The 13,378-nt window shown below is 41.5% G+C and overlaps 1 protein-coding gene across 3 annotated transcripts in view; it reads right to left on the bottom strand.

Annotated features, from left to right (window-relative positions):
- The window catches only part of sntg1 (syntrophin, gamma 1), a 42,631-nt gene extending 30,845 nt beyond the window's left edge, over positions 1–11,786 (bottom strand). For 2 of the 3 annotated variants that reach the window (XM_026150066.1, XM_026150064.1), the window contains exons 1-2: positions 11,227–11,786; positions 167–486 (exon numbers count right to left, since the gene is read on the bottom strand). The gene's annotated coding sequence lies outside the window, so the exon portion shown is untranslated. The remainder of the gene's footprint in view (positions 1–166; positions 487–11,226) is intronic. The other variant, XM_026150065.1, reaches the window with a different exon arrangement.
- Positions 11,787–13,378: the final 1,592 nt, after the last annotated feature.

Raw genomic sequence — 13,378 nt, forward strand, 5'->3', positions numbered from 1 at the left:
AAGTAGTCTTTGAGTAATGTTGTGAGAAAGCCGCATTTACATAAACCGGTTCCACTCAGTTATAATCAGACATGACTGCCACTTGACTCAACAAAACGAGCGCAGAGCAAAAATGGCTCATACTTGAATTATAGAACCTGTGCTGCAGAGGGAGTCGGAGACTTACCTCAGCAGAAAGGCCCCCAGCTCTTTGTACGTTCAGCCCTAGCCATCGAGCAGTGAGTTGATCCCCGATCTGAGTCGTAGCAGAGGGCCTTCCCGGATCATGGCTGTCAGACTTGGGTGGTGGGGGAGCAATGCTGTCACCTCTCCTGCTACTCTGTAAGTGCTGCAGGATTATTCCCAGAGGAGCCGGTGCTGGAGAGCAAAAAGAGGCTATCGTGAAGTGAGGTTTCTCTCCTCGAGGTCCCTTATCGGTGGTCGTGCTGCAGTAACAGGAGGAGGATGTGGCTATGGTATCATCCTGATCCTAGAACCACTCGAGAGCTGAAACAAACAAAGAAAAGAAAAGAAAATGCAAGTCTTCAAGTAATGCTCTGAAACAAGGCTGACTGTTGATTACATGCTTTTGGCTACGACTCAAAAGATGTAATCTTAATACAGACAAGTGTGTTTTCACTGCAAATGCTGCGTTTATGTGGGATGTTGAATCAGAAGCAAATTCACAGCTTTTTTTTTTTTAAATAACCACCTGGTTAAAAAAAACAAACAAAAAAAAGCAGAGATGCAAACACAAACTCACAACTGTGAATCTCGTTTCTCAGTCTAAGATGAAGGATGCACTCAAACACCCCACTGTCGATTCATGAACGCAAATGCCGAAATGCAATTAACTCATATTCTTCGCCTTTCTTGTGTTTTTCGTATGCTAAGCACACATGACTATCTCAACACGTTTATTAACTTCCAATTGCTCATCCTTGAGAAACCCTCCTCGTTAGTATGTATTTTTGGCTCGTTGCCACCCTTTTGTTGAGTTGCGGCGTTGCTACTTTGATCATTGTTCCGCGCGATTAAAAGAACTCACAGTATATGCATTTGAGGCCACATTTCATGCATAAATCACTGACTTCTGATTATACTGTAAAAGTAGACTTAGTGAAACTTGCAAATGTTTGTTAATCACTGGAGAACAGAGAAGGGAACAAGAGCGCGAGCACCTTTAAGGAATATGGGCTGAATCGAAACAGAAGAAATTTTCAGAAAACTCTCAAATACTAATATTATGTCAGAATCAGCGCAAGAACTCAATATAGCTGTGTGATATCATTATTCTTTTAAAAAATGATCAGTCTCAACAGATCTCCAGCTGCTGATTCAAGCTGTTGGACAGAAGTATTGGGCCTCACCTCTTACTTGAGTCTGGGAAAGAACGGATCATATTAAAAGGCTTAACATAATCAAGTGTGGTAGTGTAGGACGCCACCAGTGCAACAAATGAGTCTGAGAAATCTTCTTCTCTCCTAGATGGTCAGCTATCAACTTTAAGAGGTTTTATTGCCAAGTGGAAGAGTTTAGATAAGCACCTCAGCAGACCACGTAATGTCACAGAGCAGGGTCGCTGGTTTTGGGTCCCAAAAACCTCCTCTGACATTAACAGCAGAACAAAAACTGTGCGCTGGGAGCTTCGTGGGATGGGTTTCAATGGATGAGCAGCTCCTACGGGTGCAGCGTCGATCTTTTAGTCAGTTTCTTTTAAACTTTCTTTCTCATGCTGTGTTGCATTTTGGAAACTTGAATGTTGAACTCTTTAAAATGAATAATGTCTGTTTAGTGTTGATTCTTTTTTACTATAGCTTAGCTACACAGTTTTCTTTCACCTTTCATTGTGATGATGTGAGAATGTTTTTCTGTTACATGAGTGGACACACAAACAGGTAAAGGCAAAGTAATCCTGAAGAAACAATCATTTACTGAGTATCTACTGAGCAAGATGCTTTATTATCTGAGGCGGCGTGAAAACAGTAGCTGATAATTAAAATAAGTAGCGGATCATTATGATCTAATTATTAGCTAATGACTCACCGATATCTCCTCGCTTGGTCTTCCCTTAGAAAGTGTTTCCAACACAGAACAATCAATACACCTAAAATAGATTAAATACCAGCTAACACAGTGTAATAAAGCCCACAGTGACAGTTTCAGTATTTGTTTTCTGTTGAATGTGATTCAAAAAGGTGTTGATTTAACCTCTCCCAGGAGAGAGGAAAAGTCCTCACACAAAGTCTGAACTGGTGACGACTGATTTCCAGCATTAAGCACCTTAATGCTGGAATGAGCTGCAACACAGCTTGAAGCTGTGAAGACGTTCATTTCTCTGGGTAGCTGTAAAACTTTACTGGCCCATATTTCTCATACATTGTGTGTGTGTGTGTGTGTGTGTGTGTGTGTGTGTGTGTGTGTGTGTGTGTGTGTGTGTGTGTGTGTGTGTGTGTGTAGCGGATTATATTACTATAGAGGTTTTGTGTGCAAAAGAGGTCTTCATCTCAGTGGGATGTCCTGCATAAATAATCCTTCACTAACTAACTATAAATGAGGTGGATTTTTATTCACCTCTTCAATATTATTAACCTCAATTTATGGCAAAAAGATCCATTTGTTTGTGTACATGGGCCCAAATTAGCCTGTGTTTATAACACAGTCAGCATAGCTTTGAGTCTTTCAACGGGAAGCATGTTTCCAGCCTGAAACATGTATGTTGTGTGGTCTTCATAGTTACCCTGGCAACCGAGAAAGTGGAGATTTGAAAAAGTGGCAATCATTTTTGGACCTTTCGTTGTTTATTTGAAATTATAATTAAGTACTATTTTTCTTTTGCAAATGTTTTATTTGGAAATTTTTAAAAACAAAAAACAAAACAAAACAAAAATCCTTGTAGTCCTAGCTGGTTCCCATGAGCTGTGAAATGATTTAAGCCACTTCCAAAGAGGACTTTTCCTCTTTTAAAGGTGGGAAATCTTCAATTCAAGTTCATGGACATGAATGAATGAATAAAGCACTGATCTGATGCAAACTCATGCTCAGGTTAACAAAAATAAGGAGGTAAGATTCCCGTCCAGTAACATGAATCACACGTTCAGGCTGTTTCACAAACTGCAGTGAGACTGTGTTGCATGAGAATATACTGCACAACATTTGCTTTAACAATATGTTCTTAATAAACTGGCATCTGACTGTAGTCTGAAACTGTTCTTTACAGTGTAGCGTGAACTGTATTGCATTATAGTACCACTACTAGTTAATAAGAAGGATTTATCTTTACCAACTTTGATTCGATTTTTTTAATTCCATCATTTAATGATTTTTGTGCTTTTCTCTATGTTTTCCAAAAATAAATTGATTATTGGTAAGATTGAATGAATGTTTATTAAGATAAAACCAGCTTAAATATGCAAAACCTGGATCTTGTGACTCCCAATATTAGAAATTTCCTGATGCAGTAAACTGAAAGGATGAGTGGGAGATATGGAAAGCAGTAGTAAAGGTTGTAGTAAATTAGATTTTAGCATCTATGACATGAACTGTCCTGTTTATTTCTGATTATTATTACAGAAGAATAAATGTTGTTGTTTTTTTACCTATGACATGTTTTTTTTCTAAATTTGTGAAAGTGTGTTAGTTTCACTGATATACTGATTGTGCTAAGCGCTGTTGCTAACTTTAAAGGTTGAACTTTTTAAGGCTTTTGCCTCCACTTGCTCTCCAAACTGTCAGAGTCAGGCCGGCTGTGTGTAACGGATGTAAGAAAAATCCTGACATCATTTGCAGGCCTGCTTTAAAAATGAATGCCTTCACATGGTCAGCTGAAAAATGTGTCTGCAGCTCTGATATGAGCACTTTGTCTTCACAGGTGCCCTCCTGTATATCCTGTCAGATGCCAGTGCTTCTCCAAAGATGAAATAGGCCAAACCTTTTGTGCCTTTTAAGTCGAGTCAGCAGAACTCCTTTTACAACCACGCCATCAGATATTTTCAGTCCTACCAATTTGCCAAGCAATGTTTTTCAAATAACGCTCTTGTGTCTGACACAATGGCTGAAAACACAGCAAGAGAGCAGCGTGAGATTAGCTAGATGGTGTGGAGATTGTAACATGACATCTCCATCTCGTAGACCTGAGGACAGCTGTGGCCCATACAGGATGATAAATGGCCGTTTGTGCGTAGGTGGAGCAGCTGTCTGCAGAGTGCTCCGCCACACGTAGCTTTCCCTCTCGAAAATTGAGATGGGTTTCACTTACTGTATGTTCATTTGTTCTGCAACCTGGAACATATGGTGCCTGAGAGTGCAGCTTTTTTAATTTGGAGAGCGATGATAGGAGGTATTATGTTACTCAAATATTATGGCGTCTCAGAAGCAGTTCCACTCAACAGCAACGGCATTGCACTGATGAGATTTCACAAGATCTGCCAGTTCACGTGAGAAAACAATGACACTTCTGTTATGAGCTGGCAGCTTCATCTAATGCCTGATATGTTTACCTTCTGAATCCAGCCTATAACTTTTAAAGCTGTAGAGTCAACGTGGGCAAAGTATGAATTATATTTAGCTGCTTTGTAAAGAAATTTACATCATCATATCATCATCCTCCAACAGTTATTTCTGATCTGTGATCATAACTGTTTATCATTACAGACAAGCAAGCAAGAAACATGACTTGTCTTGTTTTTTAGCAAGGTAGAGTCATTCATTACCACCAGCATTACAAAATAATATTTGGATTTAAGAACGTCGCTGCAGCACAGTCATGGAAACCGTCTTGTCAGTGCTCTGTGCGTTGAATATTTAGCAAGTGACAAAAACACGACACTACAAGTTTTATAGTTTTATTCATGTTTACATTCACTGCTGCTGTCTTGAATTGTTGGCTCAGGGTTAGTGGAGCAGCTCTGGCTTTCTGAGAAGGAAATCCGAGGTTAAGGGGGCACCAGAGAGGTAAAAACTGACTTAATCTGGAAAGCACCAATATTCTGATATACTGCCAGATTTATATTTATTTCAGATTCTTGAAAGCTAAACAGTTTTTTCTAGCATTTGTTACGTGTGGTTATTTAATGACTCCTTTACGCTTACAACTGCTCGGATCAGCTGGTTGTTGTAATTGTGGCACTCCAAACACGTGTGGCCAAAAGGGAAGTTACAGATTGCCATTTGGTGGGCAAACTATGCAACATGAACAGTGATAAGATATAGTCCTTTTCCACTAGAACCTTCTCTGCTCGGCTCGGTTCGTTCCACCGATCGGCCAGTCAATAACATCACTCGATGGATCATGAGAGCGACTCCTTAAAACCGCCAAACCCGGCAATAAAGCAAATGCGTGCACACAAATCACGGGTAACCAAATCTGACAAACGCCATACACAGGTATACCATCACCTCCTCGTCCTCCATTGTTGTGTTGTGTTTGAGTCGCATACAATGACATAACGGGACTTTTGCTCACACTGCTATAACCAGGGGTGCACATACGTGGTCCGCAGGTGCGCATTCGCTGTCAAAATAAAAGACGCGCACCAGATAAGCAGTTGCAACGCGCGTTTGCGTACATACGATTTTCTGGAGGAGTACAGACATTTTTTTAGAACTCTTAAAGATGTCGAAGAAGCAAGCTCCTGCAATTACTTTGGTGTTCCTCAACCTCCAAAGAAATGTCAGAGGGAGTCCGAACCGCAAAAGAAGCACGTATTCTCAGAAAAGTGATTCCAGGAGGTGAGCTGGCTTCAAACAAATGATGGACGCACAGAGATGTGATGCAGAATATGCCGTGAAAACTCTAGCGGACAAAAACAGCGCCTTTTATATGTACGCAAACGCACGTTGCAACTTCTTATCTGGTGCGCGTCTTTTATTTTGACAGCGAATGCGCACCTGTGCACCACTTATGTGCACCCCTGGCTATAACAACCCCATGCACATTTGGTGGTACTTAACTGTAACGGAAAACAATCAAAATCAAAGTGAGCCAAGTAGGTATTTCTCTTGTCTCTTCTTGTTATATCCGTTATAAATGCCGATACCAGTAGATCAGTGCACAGTATCGGTCTGCTGATATCAGCCAGGCTCGATCAACTCAACACAAACAAAAAGACAATCATCTTTATATTTGGTTTGGTTGGGTCTGTTTCCTCTAGGTAGGTACGAATTAAAGTTTTAAGAGCCAGCACAGTGATCGGCTTTGACTTTGTCTTCTGGTGTATGAACTATATGCTTCATAAAAAACCGAAGAGCACATAAAGAAAACCTTCACCTTACTACACTTGACTTTATAGCTATAATTTTCTTATAAAATACAAAAATTAAAATACAAAAAGCACTGAAGTTTCTGGGATCGATGATCCATCACCCAAATAAATTCCATTTTCTACCAAAGAAGACCAAAAATGCAGCAACAATTACATTTAAGAAGGTAAAATCTACGAATTGTGATCATCTGTGAATCAGCTGTTACTTTCATAATAACAGCAGGCAGCTCGAAGCAGTAACAACAAATGGACACAACTCTGAAGCCAGAATAATTCTCTGCTGACTGATTATTTGGTTTTGACACGAAGAATTGTGCTAAAACTGTTGTGTGCTGGCTTGTCTGCTGCTGACGCTAATAAGCTCACCCCTCAGCCTTACTCCAGCAGTGAACAGGCTCATGTCAAGAGGCAGCTGTTTGAACAGTTGCGTATTTACAGAGTACATCTTGTATTCAACAGGGCCTGTTTTAGTGTAACGCTGGAGGTGCTACACTTCTTTCTTTTTTCTCTGATTACGTTGGAGATCGATCATTGGGGCGAGATGTAAAGAGCATCTCCCCACGTTTTCAGTTCTTTTAGCGTATTTGTCAAAAAAAAAAAACGTATTTTATTACCTCGTAAGTCGATACCTGAGATCTCCAGTTACAGCCAGCGGCACTCTTCATGCCAGATGCTCGTGAATGATAGGCAGAGGAGTAAATTAGTGATAGACACATTTATAGACTGAGCTCATGACCTTCCTGACTATGATTTATGTTTTTTGGCAGCAGGGAGCCACCAGATATCAGGTAGGTGCCAACTTAAATCAGTGAGAATCATCTCACAAACTGGTTCCCTATTACATCGCTGGATATCTGGGGGCAGAAACAGGCACACGATGGATAACAAACTCTAAACTAAACCGATCCCGCAGCATGTTTGCTGCTGACAGGTTCTTTAATTGAATTGCATTTTTTAAATATATATTACACATGACATTATGATGCAATGCCTAAGGATAAACAGGCTGGGCAATTCAAGCATGATATCGTACACGAGGGTCTTAATTGGGTTCATCAAATGAATGCCACAGCTTTTATACCACACTGAATAATAGAATTCACTCTCCCAATTATGAACAGATCCTAAATATATATACAATGTGCATGTCATCATTTTTAGATTTTAACCAATGAAGCCTGGAGTGCCTCACAGGGGAGGACTTTGGGGCCTGGAAATGGCACCATGCTGTGTGTTGAGTACATGAAAGGATTAAAAAGCTCAGCATATTGCTGAAGGCTGGGCTACGCTGAAATGATGCTACACAGTCGAGGGACGCAGCTGTTCACTTACTAAATATAAAGTAGAAAAGTATAGAGCCATCTCTCAAACGCTTGGACAAATTATTTATAAACTCATAATGTGTGATGTGAAAATTACTATCCTGGGATCGGGTAGGGGGATTGATGAGCGTATATGTATGTTGTGCATGGGTAAATCTTCTGTTTGGAAGATTTTTATATGAATTAATACAGGAAAAAGCCACAGAGATATGAATGATTCCTCTGTGGTCATTTGATCTGCAACATATTTACCAGAAAACTGCTCTTAAAAAATCCCTTTGCATTATCCACAAACATTTAATTCTATATAATATGGGGAAATAGTTTAAAATGCTCATCAGAGTAATATCTTCAAAAATGCATTAAAGTCAACATGATTTAAAACACAAGAAGAAAACAGTAAATCCTCACAATCGAGAAGCTGTAGCAGTATTAAAGCTTGATTTTTTTTGGTGATGTCTCACTACTCTGGAGAGATCTATAAGGCTCATGCTTGGTGGAGCCTTTGCAGGAGTGCAATGATCTAACCTTGAGGTCTCTGCTGAGGCATCTTTAATCAGTAGGTACCAAAGACCAGCCAGGCTTCCAGGCTGCTTATTATCTAATTTTAGAGAACCTATATGTTCTTCCTTTTCTGCTCTTTGTGGAAGGATGTACTCGAGAACCGGATGAAAGTCCCTAATTTTCCCCTTTGATATCACGTATTCCAGTAATAAATGTATCTATATTTTATCATTTACAGCTGCTGAAGCTCTTGAAGTTATTCCTGCATGAGTGGACGCCACGGTGTTTCATGGCTTAAATAAAATAACTTTGGCTGACTAGCTGCTTCACCCAGACATAAACTTGTGGTGCGCACCGATCCACAGTTGTTTAAGTTGGGCCCATAAAATTGTTCCACAACTGTAAGTAAAAACTGTGCAGCTGAGGGCTGTTTTACTATGTTTGCCCTATTTTACTATTCACATGTTGAATGAACTGCAAATCATTCACAAGGAAACACAACACCGCAGTTTACAGTGCACAGGATCTGCTTCCACTGAGGCTGATTTGCGACTCTGGCGTGCTGTCAGGGCAGCAGTGCTTAATGAACAAGCAGATTCTCCACATTAATCAAATGTGACCTAAAATTGTCCAGCCTGGGCTCCTTACAGGTTGTAAAGCACAAAGGAAACACTGCTCACCCTCAACAGAAATCCACTCGTGCCGGTATAAAGGTTCTCTACACTGGGTTTTGTTACTTCCAGCATGCTTGTCTCATTTTATCATTATTGGTATTATAAGTTCTTATTGGTTTTCTCAAAGCAGTCATCATCTAGGTGTAGCTTTCAGTGAGTTAAGTCTACATTGCAGTCTCAAAGCTCTAAATCAGATGGGCTGGTATATGAGGTGCATATAAATGAGAGTTGTGTCTTCTGTCTTCCCCGCCATGAAGAGTTTGGTGCGCATTTGCTTCATTAGCCATCAGTCTCCGCTAAGCCAGACTAATAGTTTTCCTGTTGCATGACAGTGACTTTGTGGCACAGCCCACTAATATATTTTCCCCGCACGCTCCCTTGGAGAGAAATATATACAGTTCTCTTTTTATTTGCGCTGCTCATACATCACGCTGCAAATAAAAGCATATGGCTCCTCCTCTATGGATTCAACATCTGGAGCAGTTCGTATGGATGGCTGGACAAACAGTTGCTGTAAAAGCCCCACAGACACATCAGGTGTGATACATTTTTCCTCTCTGCTTTTTGGGCTCTGGGGCTAGATTGTAATGAAGATGTCCGGCCTTTCAAATGCCTTTCAGATAGAACAACTGCTGGAGGTAAAATGTCAGAAGGACTAAAACACTTCCTTTAAATGTTTTTATTTTCACCTTCTATTTTCCTTACCCTGGCTGCCACTATCTGAGTTTCCTCTGCCACCGTTGTCAAGAAATTTGTGCTACGTTTTCAGCCCGGCACTCATTTTTATGATCAAAATAGGTCACTGAATAAAGCCATGTGGCATTTTAAAGAAATGAACTTCTGCCTCGCTTAGAGTACAGAAAGTGGAACCCTTGAATATGCAGAGTAACTCTTATTACATATCAAGCTGCTGGCTAATGCTGGGGGAGTATAACAGCACTTCGAATGTGTTAACATGTATAATTAATGGCAATGTGTACATTCCCTGCTTCTAGTGATGCCTTAGAACGGCTTCTCCCACTTGTGTATTTCAAGACGTTTAACTAGTCCCAATTTTTAAATGACCCAGTGGGATACAGCTGCAGGAGGAACAGCAGATTATTGATTAGTGTGTGGAGGAACACTTGGTTGTGCAGTGCAGACATTGTTTCCAAATCAATCAACAGTGTGTGTATATGTGTGAAGGTTTTAGATCATGATTTTGTTGGGTACTACTCAGTGTCTAGTCTCCAGTTATCAGCAGATCCGGAGAGCAACACAGCAGCGTGGAGGATTCAAACAACTTGTCCCTGGCTATCTCGCGCCTGACATATGGACCAGACATGAGCGACAGCGTTTCACTCAGGCCCGATTTCCTGACAGTGTACCTCTGCCGCCTTGACCCAACACCTTTTTGATTTAGAACATCAGCACAAACGGGATGGGAGGGAGGCATGTGCTAGGACATAAAATCATCAATGACATGTCAATGTGTGTGACCCCTCCGTAAGAAGTGAGACCCACAGTATATCAAACAGATTGCACCTGACCTATGACCAGGGAATGGAGCAGCTCAGCTCAATATGCCTGTACGAGCAGCGAGCTGGACACACTGAGGCTACAAGCCTGAAAGCACTGAGGTGAAGCCTGATTTCTACATCTCAGTGAGCTCCATAGATGCACACTGCACTGACTGTCTGTCAGCCCATAATGGATTAAAAGCAAGCCTTCCTTGTAAGCACCCTGCCACACCAGCTTATAGTGAGAGAGGCATCGTAAATTTTGTGAAACACTCAGGGATTCAAGAGTTTTCTGCGAAGCTAATAAAGCACACAGGGCCAGCAGCATCATCCTCATCAGCAGCAGCAGCAGCAGCAGGCTGAAATACTCCTCAGGTTTACCACAGATGGACGTTTGCCTTGATGCTTTCTGTAAGAAGCAGAAGCTGGGAAGGCTCGAGAAAGAGGATACAGGGATGATGATGGATTTGTGAATAGTTGAGTGACGTTTGAGCTGTAAAAATGGCCTTTTTTTAAAAAGAAAAGTGGGAATGTTGTCGATTACTGGCATCCAGGGCAAAGAGACTACTTTAACGCAGCTGAATAGCACTATGGAGGTCTGCTGCCACTGCACTGGCTGGAGGAACTGCGGGTGCTGCCTGTGTACCTGCACCGAGCCAATGTTAAAGGTTTCTACAAGCCCATATATCGCATGCATGTCATCTATTAAGGAAACTGATTTATCACGAGGCCCATCGCAAGTTCCGCTAACTGCATCACACAAACGTAACTATTGGTGGATGCCACGGTTTATTATCCATTACACCATAGGTGACTGACAGATACATCTCAGCGCACCATTAACGCAAATAACATCTCCACCAAGAAAAAGTGCATTGCGCGTGGGTTAATGCTTCATTTCAGAGATGCTGGACATTATAATTAAGTACCAATGCTCGTCATGGGCTGTGAATGTAAAAGCGACAAAAAGGTATGTGAGGCTTACCTGGTTTTCTAGTAACAGGTGGTGATGTCCTATTAGATTCCTTTGGACTCCAATCAATCAATCATGTGATTGTTTTTTTCTCCTTCTTCTTCTTCTTATTTTAATTTATGCATCGGTTGCTAAAACATCTCTGCGAAATCACAACGTATCCCTTGTGGCAGCATCGCCCACACGGCATCCTGGTCCACTACACTGTAGCAATATGCAAAAACCGACAGAAAACAGCCCGCACTCGCACGCCGAACCAGATTTGTCCATATTTCCTGGGCAGCGGTGGTTTCAGGGATTCCTCTCCGTCGACATCTCTGGCAGAAGGTCCGCTTTCATAGCTCCGCGTCTGTCTCTCTCTCTCCCTCTCTCTCTGTCTCTCTCGCATCGCGCTGCCAAAATGACTGAGGCTGGAGATCACATGCGGCTGGTTCAACTCGCGCGTCAATCGCCTTCGTTTACCCAAGGCACCCGCACAACTCCGGATCCATAAATATTACATGATTCTACTTTTTCCTTTGCTGTTTTCAGGGACGCCCGTCGCTCTGTCCCACATTACACACACTAATATATCACAAAGCATTTTTTAAATTATTTCTACCAATCACATTTGCGTGCACTGCGGTCCTCTGTGCTTGCGTGTGCTTGTGAGCTCGTACGTCTATCTTTGTTAGGACCGGTTTGAATTTTAGACCTTGGGATGTGAGGACATTTGTGAAATGTGAGGACAACGTGGCCGTTGCTCACTTTTAAAATAGGGGGTGGGGGGGTTAGTATTTGGTTCATTATTTGGAAACTACAATCCAAAAGTGTGTGTTTATTAGTATTGCACATGTTGTGCAGACATAAATCTGTCCAAACTGTCACATTGTGGGGATCTGGCTAAGATTTGCAAGCCCCTTTGACATGAATCACTGATTTTTTTAGATTGAAGCTGTGGTCAGGATAAGGTTAGGCTTAGATTAAAGGGTCAGGTTTCTGATAGATTTTTCTACCAAGCTATGCCCTGGTGCAGATGACCAAAAGAAAAACATAATTTCATGTCTGCTTACATGTTTAGACCATTCTTAAAAATGATTGGCGCACGTGAGTTACAATGCTCTGAGCTGAATGGTTTATAAAAGGGAAAAAAGGCATGGGTGGATTTTCTCAGTCTTGCACAGTCAGACACTGACTCAGTTTTTGCTGTCAGTGAGCACATGCACATACACACACACTGTATATGCATTCAGTCACTTGGTAGTATTTGGATTCTCTCCCTCAGGCCCTCTCGTGAGCAGCTGCGCAGGCTGACCAGGTGCTCCTTATTTTCCATGCTGTCATCATGCCAGCTGAAAGATCCCGCTGTTTCCCCACATGAAGCAAGTTGACTCCTCTGACGTTTCAAGCTGCCTTCTCGGGCAGCACTTACTCATAAACTGTGCAGCACTTGTACCACATTCCAGTCTGAAGTCCACATATACCGGATTTCCAGCCTGTTAATTAAGGCTTGTTAATTAAGGGTCAAAACCTGCTGCACTGGACGGCACAGTACTGCTGCAGCAACCTGCAGCTGCTCTCTTGGTTCTCTATGCCAAGGGGAGACGTGTGATTGGGAGATAATAAATGGAAGTGCTCACTGACTTCACACTTCACTATACAACAGCAGCCTCTATAGGTGTCTTCAGCAGTAAGGCTGTCCTCCTCAAAAGCTTAACTGTGATCCATTATCACCAAAGCTAATTCACACCTTTACTAATGTTGTTATATATTCCTCAGGTAGGTCCCAACAGAAGCCTTGGAGATATTTTGACCTCATTACAACTTTAATCTATTTGACTTACAGTTTCTTTGGCTATGTCATTAAAAATTCAGACTTTCCACCATCACTTGCAGTAATTCTGTCATAACTATTATGGCAGCTGACTCAGCTTTACTGCTTTAGCAGGCAGGCCATACAAGTTATTTCAATGTATGCCACTCCCTAAAGACTTTAAAATCAAGAAAAATTGGCCGCTGTGTCAGATTAATCTGCATTTTAGGTACACCATCAAAAACTGGACTGTAAAAAAACAACAACAACAACAAAGGTGGAGCAATGGATCTATACCCATTTTCTTAATCAGCTTCTTACTATGAGCGATGAGGGTCTGCACGAACAGACAGTTATGTGCCAAAACGAGGA

The sequence above is a fragment of the Astatotilapia calliptera genome, chromosome 18, assembly GCF_900246225.1.
Source record: "Astatotilapia calliptera chromosome 18, fAstCal1.2, whole genome shotgun sequence".
NCBI classification, from domain to species: Eukaryota; Metazoa; Chordata; class Actinopteri; order Cichliformes; family Cichlidae; genus Astatotilapia; species Astatotilapia calliptera.